The 18,416-nt window shown below is 40.6% G+C and overlaps 1 protein-coding gene across 15 annotated transcripts in view; it reads left to right on the top strand.

Annotated features, from left to right (window-relative positions):
- The window catches only part of FAM168A (family with sequence similarity 168 member A), a 206,085-nt gene that overhangs the window by 113,552 nt on the left and 74,117 nt on the right, over window positions 1-18,416 (top strand). Inside the window, exon 2 of one of the 15 annotated variants that reach the window (XM_055549036.1) lies at window positions 5,550-5,625. The exons of the other annotated variants lie outside the window; for them this stretch is intronic. The gene's annotated coding sequence lies outside the window, so the exon portion shown is untranslated. The remainder of the gene's footprint in view (window positions 1-5,549; window positions 5,626-18,416) is intronic. 15 annotated transcript variants of the gene reach the window in all.

The following is an 18,416-nucleotide window of genomic DNA, read 5'->3' as shown; positions in this document are numbered from 1 at the left end:
TCATATAGGTCATTACAGAGTCTTGGTAGAGTTCCCTGTGCTATACAGTAGGTTCTTATTATCTATTTTATATATAGTAGTGTGTATATGGGGCTTCCTGGGTAGCTCAACTGGTAAAGAATCTGCCTGCAATGTAGGAGACCCTGGTTCGATTCCTGGGTCAGGAATTTCCCCTGGAGAAGGGGTAGGCTACCCACTCCAGTATTCTTGGGCTTCCCTGGTGACAGATGGTAAAGAATCTCCCTGCAATGCAGGAGACCTGGGTTCAATCTCTGGATTGGGAAGATCCCATGGAGGAGGACACCACAACCCACTCTAGTATTCTTGCCTGGAGAATCCCCACAGACAGAGGGACCTGGTGGGCTACAGTCCACGGAGTTGCAAAGAGTCGGATACAACTGAGCAACTAAGCACAGCACAGTGTATGTATGTCAGTCCCAATCTCCCAATTTGTCTCCCTCCTTTCCCCCTTGATAACCATAGATTGTTTTCTATATCTGTAACTCTATTTCTGTTTCATGAGTAAGTTTGTTTATACCATTTTTTTTTTAGATTCCATGTAATAAGTAATATCATACAATATTTGTCCTTCTCTGTGTCACTTAATTCAGTCAGTAGGACAGTCTCTAGATCCATCCATGTTGCTACATAGGATGGTTTTTCATTCTTTTTTATGGCTGGGTAATATTCCATTGCGTGGGCACACACATGTGTGTGTGTATATACCACATCTTCTTTTATTTTTTTAATTGAAGGATAATTGCTTTACAGAATTTTGTTGTTTTCTGTCAAGCCTCAACATGAATCAGCCATAGGTATACATATGTCCCCTCCCTCATGAACCTCATGAACCTCCCTCCCATCTCCCTCCCCATCCCACCCTTCTAGGTTGATACAGAGCCCCAGCTTCCCATTGACTATTTTACGTATGGTAATGTAAGTTTCCATGTTACTCTCTCCATACATCTCATTCTCTCCTCCCCTCTCTCCATGTCCATAAGTCTGTTCTCTATGTCTGTTTCTCCATTGCTGCCCTCCAAATAAATTCTTCATGTACCACATCTTCTTTATCCATTCTTCTGTCGATGGACAGGAAATGATTGCTGTAGAATGGTATAATGTAAAACTTATACAATGAAATGACTTCTTAACAGTCATTTTGATGTTCAGCAAATACTGAATACCTGTGGCATATACTTGGTCCTCTGTTGGGCCTTGTGGGAGATAAAGACATGAGTAGATTAGAGCTTGGTCCTTAAGGGGTATTTCTTTAAAAAACCAAGGATACAAATTACTGTGTGATGACATAGAATGCTTTGGGAGGACAATGAGAACTCAGAGGAGAGTTCATTATAGGCTGTCCAGTTTTCTCATGGGTATGATGGAGTTAGTAAATAATACCTACTTCATAAGGTAGATGTGAAAATTAAAGAACATGTAAAGCTCCAAGAAAAATTCCTCTCATAGTTAAGCACTTCATAAACATTAGCTAATATAATATTCTGAGAAGATATACTGGAGAAAGGGTGCATGGAGTTAGGTTCTTTAGACCCCCATGCTCCTCTCTACCATAGCACATGGATATCCTTATTTGACTCTTGCTCCCCTTCTTTGCTAGCTCCAGGGTCCTTAAGGGCTTGTACCATAACTTATTCATCTTCATATCCCTAATGCTGGTATATGGGATAATAATGCCTGGTATAAAATAAAGACATAGTGAAGATTTATTGATGGAAAGAAGGAAGCAAGCAAGCATATTGGGAGCCAAACAGGCCTGCTTCTTTAGCAACTGAGAAAGTTCCAAAGACATGCTTTATGGGCACCCATTTCTGCTGTGAATTCTGTCTGACAGCATATTCTGCCATGCTGTTATTCTGCCTCCATGTTCCTTCATTCCTTACTGCCTTTATACCCCTGCTAGACTACTTCTGCTGAACTCGAAGCAAATGGACATAATGGTTGGTGGGTAGTTAGTTCATAGCAGTCATAGGCCCTCAGATCAATATTTCCAGATTCCCAGTTGTTTATTGGCCATCTCAGCCTCTGCTTGTTCAAAAATGAATGCTGTATTTCATTGCTTACCTTAGAAACCTCTTATTTCCCCACATCAAGCGCTGCATACAGAGTTTATAAGATAGTTTCTAAATCCTGTCAGTTATAACTCTATAAAGTATTTCCTATATTCTTTCCTTCTTTTCCGTTTCGGCTCTTTCTAGTTCAGACCTTCTGTTTCTCTTCTGCCAGTCCATCGTCCATCTTCTCATGAAACACTGTTCTAAAACACAGATAGGATTATGTCACTTTGTTACTATAATCCTTCATGGCTCCCTGTTCATCTGCATAACAATTCTTTTTATACTAAGTGGTTGCTGTTCAGTCACTCAGTTGTGACTGAACTCTTTGCGACCCCATGGACTGCAGCACACCAGGCCTCCCTGTCCCTCACCATCTCCCAGAGCTTGCTCAGACTCATGTCCATTGAGCTGATGATGTCATCCAACCGTCTCATCCCCTGTCATCCCTTCTCCTCCTGCCTTCAATCTTGCCCAGCATCAGGGTCTTTTCAAATGAATCAGCTCTTCGCATCAGGTGGCCAGAGTATTGGAGCTTTAGCTTCAGCATCAGTCTTTACAATAAATATTCAGGGTTGATTTTCTTCAGGATGGACTGATTTTGATCTCCTTGCAGTCCAAGGGACTCTCAAGAGTCTTCTCCATCACCACAGTTCAGAAGCATCAGTTCTTTGGTGCTGAGCCTTCTTTATGATTCAATTCTCACATCCATACATGACCACTGGAAAAACCATAGCTTTGCCTAGACGAACCTTTGTTGGCAAAGTAATGTCTCTGCTTTTCAATATGCTGTCTAGGTTGGTCATAACTTTCCTTCCAAGGAGTAAGTCTCTTTCAATTTCATGGCTGCGATCACCATTGGCAGTGATTTTGGAGCCCCCAAAAATAAAGTCAGCCATTCTTTCCACTGTTTCCCCATCTATTTGCCATGAAGTGATGGGACCAGATGCCATGATTTTAGTTTCCTGAATGTTGAGTTTTAAGCCAGCTTTTTCACTCTCCTCTTTCAATTTCATCACTCTTTAGTTCCTCTTCTCTTTCTTCCATAAGGGTAATATCAACTGCATATCTGAGGTTGTTGATATTTCTCCCAGCAGTCTTGATTCCAGCTTGTGCTTCATCCAGCCCAGCATTTCTCATGATGTACTCTGCATATAAGTTGAATGAGCACGGTGACAATATACAGCCTTGATGTGCTCCTTTCCCAATTTGGAACCAGTCTGTTCCATGTCCGGTTCTAACTGTCGCTTCTTGACTTGCATACAGGTTTCTCAGGAGATGGGTAAGATGGGCTGGTATTCCCATCTCTTTAAGAATTTTCCACAGTTTGTTGATAGATTCCATTTTACAGATGAAGAGGTAGTTGCCTTCTTGTAGCAGGTAACCTCACTCCCCAGGTGGCGCTAGTGGTAAAGAACCCTCCTGACAAAGCAGGTAGACATAAGAGATGAGGGGTTCATTCTCCGGGGCAGAAAGATCCCCTGGGAGAAGGAAATGGCAAACTACCCCAGTATTCTTGCCTGGAGAATCCCATGGACAGAAGAGCCTGGTACAGTCCATGGGGTCTCAAAGAGTTGGACACAACTGAAGCTCTTGAGAAATCTGTATGCAGGCCAGGAAGCAACAGTTAGAACTGGACATGGAACAACAGACTGGTTCCAAATAGGAAAAGGAGTACGTCAAGGCTGTATATTGTCATCCTACTTATTTAGCTTATATGCAGAGTAAACCATGAGAAATGCTAGGCTGGAGGAAGCACAAGCTGGAATCAGGATTGCTGGGAGAAATATCAATAACCTCAGATATGCAGATGACACCACCCTTATGGCAGAAAGTGAAGAAGAACTAAAGAGCCTCTTGATAGAAGTGAAAGAGGAGAGTAAAAAAGTTGGCTTAAAGCTCAACATTCAGAAAACTTAAGATCATGGCATCCAGTCCCATCACTTCATGGCAAATAGATGGGGAAACAGTAGAAACAGTGGCTGACTTTATTTTTCTGGGCTCCAAAATTACTGCAGATGGTGATTGCAACTATGAAATTAAAAGACACTTACTCCTTAGAAGGAAAGTTATGACCAACCTAGATAGCATATTAAAAAGCAGAGATACTACTTTGCCAACAAAGGTCTGTCTAGTCAAGGCTGTGGTTTTTCCAGCGGTCATGTATGGATGTGAGAGTTGAACTATAAAGAAAGCTGAGCACCGAAGAATTGATGCTTTTGAACTGTGGTGTTGAAGAAGACTCTTGAGAGTCCCTTGGACTGCAAGGAGATCCAGCCAGTCCATCCTAAAGGAGATCAGTTCTGGGTGTTCATTGGAAGGACTGATGTTGAAGCTGAAATTCCAATACTTTGGCCACCTGATGCAAAGAGCTGACTCATTGGAAAAGACCCTGATGCTGGGAAAGATTGAGGGCAGAAGGAGAAGGGGACAACAGAGGATGAGATGGTTGGATGGCATCACCGACTCAATAGACATGGGTTTTGGTAGACTCCGGGAGTTTGTGATGGACAGGGAGGCCTGGCATGCTGCGGTTCATGGGGTCACAAAGAGTCGGACACGACTGAGCGACTGAACTGAACTGAATGTGATATTAAATTGAATTCCAATAAAAGCTTTCTTTTAACTTACCCACTAGTTAATTCATTTGAAAACCTTTACTGAGCACCCTGCTTTATACCAAGCCCTTTACTGGAAATTCAGTGGTGAATAAAAACAGATATGGTCCCTCAGCCTTATGTTGCTTAAAATGTAGCAGGAAGAAAAGAATTGGGTAGGCAGATTACAGCCACAAGTATTTATAACAAAGAAGTTTCAGAGAGTCCTGGGATCATAAAATGGCCTGTAGCCATGCCCAATCTGGCTTTCTGAGTTTTTTTTTTTTTTTTTGGACTGCAGCACATAGCTTGTGGGATCTCAGTTCCCTCACCAGGGATTGATCTTGTACCCTCGGTGGTGAAAGCATGCAGTCCTAACCACTGGACCACCAGAGAATTCTCTGAGATCCTTCATAAGAGCCGAGAGGACACAATTGAGAAATGGGGACAGGATGAGAATATTCCTGCCATGTTTTCCCTGCAATTCTATGTTACAGCTTTTCAGAACTATACAGTGTTCTCTGAATGTGCCTTGCTCTCTCATTGTATAATTTCGCAAATGACCTTTCCTTCTCCTTCTCCCTCTGTAGAATTCCTGGCATCCTTCAAAACATAGATCAAATAGCATTCTTTTGAAATCTTATATGTCTCTCTCCTTAATTAAATAAGATAAGGTTCAGCTACATATAATAAATCTAAAATAACAATAGTTTAAAAACATAGGGTTTTATTTTCTCATGTAAAACAGTAAAAAGGTAGTCCAGGGCTGAAATGATCAAGGATGCAGGTTTCTTCTGTCGTCCTTGGTTTGAGACTTCTATTCTCAAGGTTACTTCACAGAAAAGGTTGATGAACTCCAGTCATCATGTCTTAATTCCAGATCGCAGGTATGAGGAAGAGGAGAAGAAAAGACACCTCCCCCAGCTAACAGTGATCCCTTTAAGCAGGCTTTAAGAGTAAGTCCTATACAATATATTTCAGTTATATCTCATTGAGCAGAACTAATCACATACCCTCACTTAACTACAGGAGAGATAGACTCGTTTAACTGAGCATATTGCCATCTAGTGGCAGTCAGAACATCTCTCCCACCCACCCCCCATCCTTTAGTAAGCTGTTGTTTAAATTCTAGCATTCTATATAATAACAGTACAATTTTGCTATTGTTAGTTTTTGTGTTTTTCTCCCTCATACAAACACCTCAGGGACAGAAATTATGTCCTGTTATCTCTGACTTAGTAACACTTTGCTCAGAGCTTGTCACGAGATTTCAGTTCAGGTGTATATATGAGGATATTGCATTAAATGACTTAATTCCTTTTAGTGCATTAAAAATTTCTATATTTTTTCCTTGATGATTCAAGAATCACAAATTTGTGTTATTTTAATAGCTTTATTGAGGTATAACATATATGATAAAATTCACCCATTTTAAGTATACTTTTCAATGCTGTTTAGTAAATTTACTGAGTTGTGCAACTATCACCAAAATCCAGTTTAAACCATTTTTAATTACCCCAAAGAGATCTCTTGCTCTCATTTGCTGTCAACCTCCATTTCTGCTCCAGGTCCTAGGTGAACAAATATCTATCTGCCCCATGATTTGTCTTTTCTGAACATTTCGTATAAATAGAATCACATAATATGCTGTCTTTTGTTCTGGCTTCTTTCAGTTAGCACAATATTTTTGAGGTTAATGAATGCTATGATATGTATCAGTAGTTCTTTTTTATTGTTGATATTGTTATTAATAAACTTTGAAAGTTATTTTCTTAGTGGTTGTTTTCAGGATTAAATATATATCTTTATTACACATTACATATTATAACATACATATTACAGTCTACTTCATGTGCAAACAGTCTGGGACTTCCTGGTGGTCCAGTGGTTAAGACATTGCTGCCAATTAAGTGCCAGTTAAGACCACTGCTGCCAATGCAGTGGGCACAGATTTGGTCCCTGATCAGGGAACTAAGATTCTGCATGCCTATGGTGCGGCCAAAAGAAAAAAAAAATAAGAAAACACATATACAATCAATGTACTTCACATTAAAAACTAACTTAATCTCAGTAAAATTTAGAAACTTTGTTCCAGTGTAGCTCCATTTTTCCTCTCTTTTACTTTGGGGTCTTGTTTTTCTATACAGTAAATTTTTGTTTGTCATAGATGCAACAATGTAGTTTTAAAGTTATTGTTTTACATAACTGTCTTTTAAGAGAAAAAGAGAAAAATATTTATGCTATCTTTATTTTTACCTATGTAATAGCCTTTACTGATGCTCTTTTTCTTTTCACGTGGATTTGAATTACCCTGTAGTGCTATTTCCTTTCAGCCAGAAGGCTTTATTATGTCTTTAGGGTTTTTGGAAAGGGAGGTTGCTATCAGTGAATTATCTTAGTTGTTAGTTATTTGGGAATGTCTTTATTTTTGCCTTTAATTTTGAATGATAGTTTTACTGAGGTCACAAATTGTGGTTGGTAAACTTTTTTTCATTCAGTGCATTTGATGTATTATTCCACTGCCTCTGGCCCCCATTGTTTCTAATGAGAAGTGAGCTGTTGACCTTAATCTTATTGTTGTCCCCTTTTATCTCATAAGTTTTTTTCTCTTGCCACTTTCAAAATTTTCTATTTGGCTTTCAACAGTTTTTACTATGATGTGTGCAAGTGTGTCTCTTTTTGTGTTTAGCCCACTTGTAGTTCACCGTCTTGGGTGTAGTGTAATGTTTGTTTTTAAAATCAAATTTGGGAAGCTTTTGGTGATTATATCTTCAGATATTTTTTCTACTCCTTTCTTTCCTCTCTTTAGAAATCCCGTTACTTGTATGTAACGGTTTGTTCCATAGTTTCCCACAGGTCTCTGACTTTATTTTTCATTTTTTCGTTTTGTTTTTCAGATTGCATTATCTGTATTCATCCATCTTTGAATTTGATGATTCTTCTGTCAGCTCAGATTTGTTTTGAGTCCTCTTGAATGTTTGATTTCAGAATACAATTTTCATTTGGTTCTTTTTATAATTTCTGTTTATTGATATGCTCTATATGATGAGTAATTATCATTATACTTTCATTTAGTTCTTTAAATATGGTTTCCTTTATTTTAAAAAAAAATTTCTAATAGATGCTTTGAAATATTTATCTATTGATTCTAATATCTAAGTCTCCTTGAAGACAATATCTGTAGTCTTCTTTTATCCCCACCAGTAAATGGGTCATCCCAGTATCTTTGCATGTTTTATGATTTTTTTGGTTGAAAAACTATGTTGTAGATAATATAATGTAGCGACTCTTGATTCAGATTCTTCTACCACTAAGGAATGGGAGGGCTGTTGCATTTGTTTTTTTAACCCCTCTTTTTTGGTTTCTTTAGTATGTGCTCAGACTGTTGCAGGAAGGGGGACCCCTTCCAGGGCCCGAAACTGGGCTCTTGTCTAACACTCGGAAATGAATTGTCTGAGGAGACACATGTGCTGACAAAGCAAGAGATTTTATTGGGAAAGGGCACCCGGGTGGAGAGCAGTAGGGTAAGGGAACACAGGAGAACTGCTCTGCCACATGGCTCGCAGTCTCGGATTTTATGGTGATCGGATTAATTTCCGGGTTGTCTTTGGCCAATCATTCTAATTCAGAGTCTTTCCTGGTGGCGCATGCATCGCTCAGCCAAGATGGATGCTAGTGAGAGGGATTCTGGGAAGTGGACGGACATGTGGTGTCTCCTTTTGACCTTTCCCAACTCTTCCGGTTGGTGGTGGCTTATTAGATATTCCTTACCAGGATCTCCTGTCATAAAACAGCTCATGTGGAATGGTTACTAAAGGGCCTGACCAGGGTGGGCGGTTTCAGTCAGTGTGCTTCCCCTAACAACTCCCCCCTGAGAGACTGCATACTCAAGATACTTCTTGGGAATTGGGGCAGAGGTCTCTTTCTTCTGTAACTTCTTCCTGCTGTGCATGGGCATAGGCCTGCCTAGTGGAGCAGAAGTCTCTATCTGATCTAAGTCAATAGATTTTTTGCCTGAAACCAGCGTTCACCCTTGTAATAAGAGCAATTTAGTTTGAAACTGTTGGCCCCTCTCAGAGATGAAATAGACAGGGGCCAAACAGGAGACCTAACAGGATGGTCATCTCTGGTCCCCGGAAACAGGAAGCAACATTTGGGGTGAGGGTTGCAGGGTTTGTGACTCTTTGATTGGTTGGTGGTGAGGCAACAGAGCTGTGCTCCAGGAATCTTGTGTTCATTCTGAAGTTACCATCCTCCACCTGGGTGGGGGCTCCAGTTCTGTAGAAGAACTCAGACATTGTTATGCATGTTTCTTTTGAGTAGGAACTAGGACCCTGTCTGGAGGCTGTACCAGTCTTTGATTGTTTCTCTTGTTTCTGTATCCCCTCCGTTCCCTGATTAGTAATTGTTTTAATCCACCCTTTGGAACTCAGGGAAGGTCAAGGAGGCTGAATGAAGCCTATATCCTACAGACAAGCAATGGAGAACACAGAACAGATCTCTACTCCAGAGCCCCACAGAGTCCTGCTCAGTTTTAATTTAGGGAACTGGGCAACTATGACTGTGATAACTTCCTGTCAAAATGGGACATAGGACTGCCTCAGCTTGGAGAAGAGACACTGAACTGGAAGTATTCCTGAGTTCCAAGTCATAGATCTGAGCCTTGTATGATTAAAATCTCAATCCCTTGGTCTGCCATTTTGTTGTAACAGACCCAATTAGGAGTAGCTGGAGGAGGAATAACTGGAATTTTAATCGACAAAATAAATCTCATTTCTTTTTAGAAGAATAGACCTGAAACCCAGTCTGGACCTGGCACTTCGGGGAGACTTGTAGCCAGGTAGCCAGTTGCCTAGTTTTATAAAAAGTGAGGTTGCAGTTACTAGCTTCCAGCAGACATTGTTTTGAGAATGGTGGCATCTAAGCCTGACATGACTTAGAAAACTCAAGTGTTAGCAATACAACGTCTAATCTGAAATTACACCATAGTGTCACCTAGTTATTTCCCAGGATGTCTGAACCATAGCCACTCTATTTTGACTTTTTAACTGTAAAATTTTCCTTAATAGCCAAAGCAGATGTCACCATTGATGACGTCAGTGTTTCTCTAAGTATGAGAAGATGCAAGAATTGGAACTCATAAAATCTTCTCCTGAAAGGATCTAACTATCTGAAGGCCTGTTCTGCCAGTTTTCCCCACAGCACAGAGTGCCTCATTCCTGATTTTCACCCTGAACTCCTTTCAGGGGCGTTCAAAGTCAGCAGTTGCAGTGGCCATGATTGCATTTCATGACCATTTTATCCCATGGTGCTGAGAATGTCCATTCTCAGGTTTGGCAAAGATTTTGTTGATAGGCCACTCAATGTGCTGTTGCTGGGCTAGGCCATAAAACAGTATCCAGAATTCTCTGGACCCACCTGTCTTACTAGCCTCTTGGTCCAGGAAAATATTCCCTCTTATTGCTTCTTCCCATATCTAGAGTTACACTGTTACCATCATCGATCTCATATGGAACTATATATTATTCTATCAGAGGCCTCAGTCACACATTTGGCAGTGTAAGAAACAGCAATTTTGAAAAACAAGTGAAATACAAATAAGATAGCCAGCAGTATTAGTAAAGTCACAAGTAAGACTTAAGAGCTTCCATTAGATGTAGCCCAGTATATCTCAGGTCATCTGACTTAGCCTGCTCTGTAGAATCTTTATCTTCCAGGGAAATTATATATTGGTACCATCTATAAGGCACATAGCCCAGTTTTCTAGTCTTACTAGACTGATTATCCTTCAGATCAGATCAGATCAGATCAGTCGCTCAGTCATGTCCGACTCTTTGAGACCCCATGAATCGCAGCACGCCAGGCCTCCCTGTCCATCACCAACTCCCGGAGTTCACTCAGACTCACGTCCATCGAGTCAGTGATGCCATCCAACCATCTCATCCTCTGTCATCCCCTTTGCCTCCTGCCCCCAATCCCTCCCAGCATCAGAGTCTTTTCCAATGAGTCAACTCTTCGCATGAGGTGGCCAAAGTACTGGAGTTTCAGCTTTAGCATCATTCCTTCCAAAGAACACCCAGGGCTGATCTCCTTCAGAATGGACTGGTTGGATCTCCTTGCAGTCCAAGGGACTCTCAAGAGTCTTCTCCAACACCACAGTTCAAAAGCATCAATTCTTCGGCCCTCAGCCTTCTTCACAGTCCAACTCTCACATCCATACACGACCACAGGAAAAACCATAGCCTTGACTAGACGAACCTTTGTTGGCAAAGTAATGTGTCTGCTTTTGAATATGCTATCTAGGTTGGTCATAACTTTCCTTCCAAGGAGTAAGCGTCTTTTAATTTCATGGCTGCATTCACCATCTGCAGTGATTTTGGAGGCCAGAAAAATAAAGTCTGACACTGTTTCCACTGTTTCCCCATCTATTTCCCATGAAGTGATGGGACTGGATGCCATGCTCTTTGTTTTCTGAATGTTGAGCTTTAAGCCAACTTTTTCACTGTCCACTTTCACTTTCATCAAGAGGCTTTTGAGTTCCTCTTCACTTTCTGCCATAAGGGTGGTGTCATCTGCATATCTGAGGTTATTGATATTTCTGGCAATCTTGATTCCAGCTTGTGCTTTTTCCAGTCCAGCGTTTCTCATGATGTACTCTGCATATAAGTTAAATAAACAGGGTGACAATATACAGCCTTGATGTACTCTTTTTCCTATTTGGAACCAGTCTGTTGTTCCATGTCCAGTTCTAACTGTTGCTTCCTGACCTGCATACAGATGTCTCAAGAGGCAGGTCAGGTGGTCTGGTATGCCCATCTCTTTCAGAATTTTCCACAGTTTATTGTGATCCACACAGTCAAAGGCTTTGGCATAGTCAATAAAGCAGAAATAGATGCTTTTCTGAAAGTCTCTTGCTTTTTCCATGATCCAGCAGATGTTGGCAATTTGATCTCTGGTTCCTCTGCCTTTTCTAAAACCAGCTTGAACATCAGGAAGTTCACGGTTCACATATTGCTGAAGCCTGGCTTGGAGAATTTTGAGCATTACTTTACTAGTGTGTGAGATGAGTGCAATTGTGTGGTAGTTTGAGCATTCTTTGGCATTGCCTTTCTTTGGGATTGGAATGAAAACTGACCTTTTCCAGTCCTGTGGCCACTGCTGAGTTTTCCAAATTTGCTGGCATATTGAGTGCAGCACTTTCACAGCATCATCTTTCAGGATTTGGAATAGCTCAACTGGAATTCCGTCACCTCCACTAGCTTTGTTCATACTGATGCTTTCTAAGGCCCAGTTGACTTCACATTCCAGGATGTCTGGCTCTAGGTCAGTGATCACACCATCGTGATTATCTGGGTTGTGAAGATCTTTTTTGTACAGTTCTTCTGTGTATTCTTGCCATCTCTTCTTAATATCTTCTGCTTCTGTTAGGTCCATACCATTTCTGTCCTTTATCGAGCTCATCTTTGCATGAAATGTTCCTTTGGTATCTCTGATTTTCTTGAAGAGATCCCTAGTCTTTCCCATTCTGTTGTTTTCCTCTATTTCTTTGCATTGATCGCTGAAGAAGGCTTTCTTACCTCTTCTTGCTATTCTTTGGAACTCTGCATTCATATGTTTATATCTTTCCTTTTCTCCTTTGCTTTTCACTTCTCTTCTTTTCACAGCTGTTTGTAAGGCCACCCTAGACAGCCATTTTGCTTTTTTGTGTTTCTTTTCCATGGGGATGGTCTTGATCCGTGTCTCCTGTACAATGTCACAAACCTCATTCCATAGTTCATCCAGCACTCTATCTATCAGATCTAGGCCCTTAAATCTATTTCTCACTTCCACTGTATAATCATAAGGGATTTGATTTAGGTCATACCTGAATGGTCTAGTGGTTTTCCCTACTTTTTTCAATTTAAGTCTGAATTTGGCAATAAGGAGTTCATGGTCTGAACCACAGTCAGCTCCTGGTCTTGTTTTTGCTGACTGTATAGAGCTTCTCCATCTTTGGCTACAAAGAATATAATCAGTCTGATTTCGGTGTTGACCATCTGGTGATGTCCATGTATAGAGTCTTCTCTTGTGTTGTTGGAAGAGGGTGTTTGTTATGACCAGTGCATTTTCTTGGCAAAACTCTATTAGTCTTTGCCCTGCTTCATTCCGTATTCCCAGGCCAAATTTGCCTGTTACTCCAGGTGTTTCTTGACTTCCTACTTGTGCATTCCAGTCCCCTATAATGAAAAAGACATCTTTTTTGGATGTTAGTTCTAAAAGGTCTTGTAGGTCTTCATAGAACCGTTCAACTTCAGCTTCTTCAGCGTTACTGGTTGGGGCATAGACTTGGATTACTGTGATATTGAATGGTTTGCCTTGGAAACGAACAGAGATCATTCTGTTGTTTTTGAGATTGCATCCAAGTACTGCATTTTGGACTCTTTTGTTGACCTTGATGGCCACTCCATTTCTTCTGAGGGATTCCTGCCCGCAGTAGTAGCTATAATGGTCATCTGAGTTAAATTCACCCATTCCGGTCCATTTCAGTTCGCTGATTCCTAGAATGTCGACATTCACTCTTGCCATCTCTTGTTTGACCACTTCCAATTTGCCTTGATTCATGGACCTGACATTCCAGGTTCCTATGCAATATTGCTTTTTACAGCATTGGACCTTGCTTCTATCACCAGTCACATCCACAGCTGGGTATTCTTTTTGCTTTGGCTCCATCCCTTCATTCTTTAGTATGATTTAATTGTTTCCAACACAGAGGAGACTTTAAACCTAAATTACCATAGCCTGGTGTTTTCTATATAAATCCCTCCCATGATTGTGGGAGATTTTTTTCTCCTTTGCTGAAACTTTGCTTGTTGCTCTGATTATGCTTGAGTAATAGAAGAAAGCTCAAATTTGTGGCCAGTGTCAGAGAAGGCATTATTAATTGGCCTGATGAGGGGATCCCATCTAGTAATATCATAGTGACCTGAATATGACTATAATTTTTTAAGTAAATTTTCTCAGGGCCAACCAGTTAGAGTTTTGTAGTAGAGAAATTTACAAAGGTAACCCAGAACTAGAACAGGTATTGGCCACAAACCCAACAGTTGGATTGATTTCTAAAACTAGCATAGGATCAGGCCTATGATAGAAAAGCATTTGATTTATAGGCAAAGGTCTAAGAAGTCAAGGTAACATTATAAATGATCATACGAATCAGGTCCAGCATCTTGGGCAAGCTGTCTACCTCTGATGTCGTCATCTTCTCATCCTGGTATAGTGTAGTTTCTCCTCTGTTTGAGCATCATTTTAAGGTGAGATCAGGTCAGCTATCTTCTCTATAGACCAGTCCAGTGTAGGGGCCTTTGGAAGTGGGAATTAATCTAAGAATTAATTTCCCTTCAGTTTCATTGTGCATGAGCTAGTTAAGAGTACCTGATAAAAAAGTCCTTCCATCCAGGTTGGAGACAGTCCCTTAAACTATGTCTTTTTCCGGTCCTGGTTGCAGGTCATGAGGCATCTGATCTTCATCCTAAGATAGATTACTGAGATAAGCTTCAGAAACAAACTTAGGGTATTCTTTAAGAATTCAATTAAATTTTACATTAATATCACATAACAGCAAAGAACTATCCAAGAAATGAGTTTTACTACATGTAGACCTCCATTAACAAACTGGGATTTAACATTTATGGAAACATCTTTTTCTCCCTAAAATTACCCTCATTTTTATCAAATATAACCAAATTAAGTCGTTTGTTTGCAAAATAGGTCTGTTCTCACTAATTTTGGTCTGATGATTTATATAACCATAATTGATCATATACTTTCTATTTTGATGAAACATTTATAGAGTCTGAGACTGAACTTTTAAAATAAAAACAGGGCTGGGAAACTCACACCAAAGGCTTATCACAGATTTTGCCTAACAAATCTAGGTGAATTCTTCCCTTTTTAAGGTCTCAAAATCCCTTGAGATTTTTGTACCTGTTAGTGAGACAACCTTCCTACTTCATTTGATAAACTTACTGGAAACCTAAGAGTTTCCAATTTCTGGAGGAGTCAGAGAGAAAATATAATTGTTTTGTTTATAATGTATAATTTTACCAAAGTATTGTCATAATTAGTTTGAGAGGAAGGTTTTCCCTACTCCCAGAAAACATAAGATTCAAACCCGTAATTTTTCAGACAGAAACCATAAAAGTTATAAGCATATTCGCTGGTTCATTTAGTCCTTTTGTTAACTTTTGTGAAGTCGTCAGGTTTTCCATTAGAATACCAGGACATATCAGAATGTTAAGAACTCCTCTATATAATTTCTAGGATATCTGTATTAGTAATTTTACCATACATTATAACATGAGCGGATTTATTACTTATTTGATAATCTTTTTCATGTAATTTGCTGCTGCTGCTGCTAAGTCACTTCAGCCGTGTCCGACTCTGTGCGACCCCATAGACGGCAGCCCACTAGGCTCCCCTGTCCCTGGGATTCTCCAGGCAAGAACACTGGAGTGGGTTGCCATTTCCTTCTCCAATGCATGAAAGTGAAAAGTGAAAGTGAAGTCGCTCAGTGGTGTCCGACCCTCAGCGACCCCATGGACTGCAGCCTTCCAGGCTCCTCTGTCCATGGGATTTTCCAGGCAAGAGTACTGGAGTGGGGTGCCATTGCCTTCTCCGTCATGTAATTTAACCAACCAAATAAACATAGTTTAATATCTCTTTTTGCGATGTTTCAGGGGCTCTCTGAAGCACCCCAAAGTTAGCTAGAGGTCAAAAGAACTTCAAAAGAATTTGATTTAAGAAGTTTTATTGAAAAGATCAATCAAAAGTGTTTAGAACATTTGGTCAGATTTAGTTGATGGGTGTATCATTAAGCTTGTTGATATGCCACAGCGGGCATAAATACCAAGGCTCAAGGTCTAGTGAAAGTCAGCTCTGCCATCTTGGACCTAATTGGCTCTAACCAGTTTTCTTATGGCTGTGTCATTCCTAACAAAATCCATTTATCTAACTAATTGTAGTCCAATTTTAGAAAATCCTGATCATGCATAACTCTTTTTAGTATTTTTCATACCTTCTTTTTTTTTTTTTTTTTTTACTGAAAACACACTTCCTACTTTCCTTTAGCAACCAAGAACTAATTTTTATATTAGCATTTTATAGATTGGTGAGCATAAATACCAGTGATAATTTCTAAAACTCTTGCTTTCTTAGAACATTATAGGATGGCACCAAACATTATTCACTTATAGTCCCAAATCTCTTTGTTTCTCTGTAAAAGGAAATTAGAGTTTAGTAGGAGAAGGCAATGGCACCCCACTCCAGTACTTTTGCCTAGAAAATCCCATGGACGGAGGAGCCTGGTAGGCTACAGTCCATGGGGTCGCTCAGAGTCGGACATGACTGAGCAACTTCATTTTCACTTTTCGCTTTCATGCATTGGAGAAGGAAATGGCAACCCACTCCAGTGTTCTTGCCTGGAGAATCCCAGGGACCTCCGGAGCCTGGTGGGCTGCCGTCTATGGGGTCGCACAGGGTCGGACACGACTGAAGCGACGCAGCAGCAGTAAATATTTCAAAATCTTACTTTATTTGGAAATGGCCTAATTATTCAATAGACTTCTAACACTTAGCACACTTAGTACAACCCTTAGAAATTCAAGTTACGCCAATCTGGAGAGACTATTGTAGACAGATATTCCTAAAGAACAATTATTCTTAATAGAGTTTATGTAAAAGCTCATATCTCATTTACATTTTTTTAGAAGTTTCTTCACTTGAGGCGATTTCCTTGTTGACCAATTTGTAACAGATATGATAATATTTAACTTATATTAAACCTAGGTACAATGAAAATATTCTACTTAATGTTAATTACTCTGCTGCTGCTAAATCACTTCAGTCGTGTCCGATTCTGTGCGACCCCATAGACGGCAGGCCACCAGGCTCCCCCGTCCCTGGGATTCTCCAGGCAAGAACACTGGAGTGGGTTGCCATTTCCTTCTCCAATGCATGAAAGTGAAAAGTGAAAGTGAAGTCGCTCAGTCATATCCAACTCTTAGCGACCCCATGGACTGCAGCCTACTAAGCTCCTCCATCCATGGGATTTTCCAGGCAAGAGTACTGGAGTGGGGTGCCATTGCCTTCTCCAGTTAATTACTCTAAGACATGTCTAATTAGATAGGTCAACAAACAAACATTAATATCAGGTATTTCATACTGAATATTTACCAGTTCACATGAACCTAGAATTTATTGTTTAATTTAGAATTATTTGATTTGTAAGCACTTACCTTTCTTTAAGCCAATTAAATAGAGTTCATTTACAAATTAATCTCAAAAATATTATCCAGAGATAATGACATACATATTTAGACAGACACAATGCAAGATCTAGCTTCATTTTCTAAATTTAGTCATGAATTAGATACTACAATATAAATTTTACTAGTTTATAAAAAACAGTTGGAATAAATAAAACTTTTAAAGGCTTTTTCCCATTTTTCCTCAGTGTCAGGGGTTAGAGATGGTCTAGATAAGTGTTCCCAAGAGCCCTGGTCTTAAGGCACAGGGAAAGAAAATCAAGTTCTGACAAAGTGGCGGCAGGTCTAAACCAAATGGTGGCCAGACAAAGCAAAATGGCCATCAAAAATTACAACACAGAACACAGAGTTAAAACACACACATACAAACCTGGCAGTCCTCATCAGACACTCCCTTAAATACAAGAATACAGTCTCTCAGAAAACCTCCTATAGAGACACAGAACTTCAGATCCAAGTACTAACACTTTAAGAAAAATATCTCAGGTCTTCAAAGATTTCGAAGGGAGGAAAGGAAGCCAGGTTGAAAGAAGAGGGGGGAGGAGGTGGGAGAAGGGGGCAAGAGGGGTGGCCTTACAGACGTCTCCTGCCACCTGCAGATACCCAGGCATTATGGGACTTTACCCGGGGCCTCCAGAGAAGGGAGGACTGGAACTTGGCCCTACCAGAAATCAGACCAGAACAGAACCAGAATTCAAGTTCTCTGCCAAGAGGAGGTGATCAGTCTCCAATCCTCAGCTCAGGCTGAGGCCCTTCAACCAGATTCCTGCGTCCAGGACCAGGGGACTAGAAAAAAGGGAGAGGAGAGGAAAGAGAGAAAGGGAGAGAGGTCAATAAAGTCTCTTGTGCCTTACCGGTCGGGGCACTCTGGCCAGTTGTCCGCGTCAGGAGGAGACCAGGGACAAAAGGGTCCCAGTTGCGGCCGCTGGGTCTGGTCCATTGGCAAGCAAGCTGGCCCCTGAGTACCCCGAGTGGTCAGGATGTCAGTTGCAGTGAGGAGTCCCTGCCAGAGTCGCCATTTGTTGCAGGAAGGGCAACCTGCAGTTTCAGGCAGTGTCCTTTCCCTAACAAGACTACTTCATAGCGCCTGTCTTTGTAGTGTGTGACTGTGGGTTCTTTTAGTTACAGCAATCAGGATCTTTAACAGCATGCAAACTCTTAGTTGTGGCATGTGAGATCTAATTCCCTGACGAAAGGATCAAACCCAGGCCGCCTGCATTGGGAGCATGGAGTCTTAGCCACTGGACCACCAGGGAATATTTTGTTAAATATTATTTTAATTTTTAAACTAGGCTTCCTAAAGGTCACCCCTGGGTCAGCATAGTTTAGTAGTCAACAATGACTGGCTTCAGTCCTAGGCCAGGAAATCTTCCACCCTTTGTTGATGGATTTGTTTGTTAATGGGAGAATGCATTCAAAGTTCAGGCAATTTTTGCAGTTCTGCT

The sequence above is a fragment of the Bubalus kerabau genome, chromosome 15 (genome assembly GCF_029407905.1).
Source record: "Bubalus kerabau isolate K-KA32 ecotype Philippines breed swamp buffalo chromosome 15, PCC_UOA_SB_1v2, whole genome shotgun sequence".
Classification (NCBI taxonomy): Eukaryota; Metazoa; Chordata; class Mammalia; order Artiodactyla; family Bovidae; genus Bubalus; species Bubalus kerabau.
The sequence above is the reverse complement of the archived record's forward strand: the minus strand, read 5'-3'. Positions and strand labels throughout refer to the sequence as shown.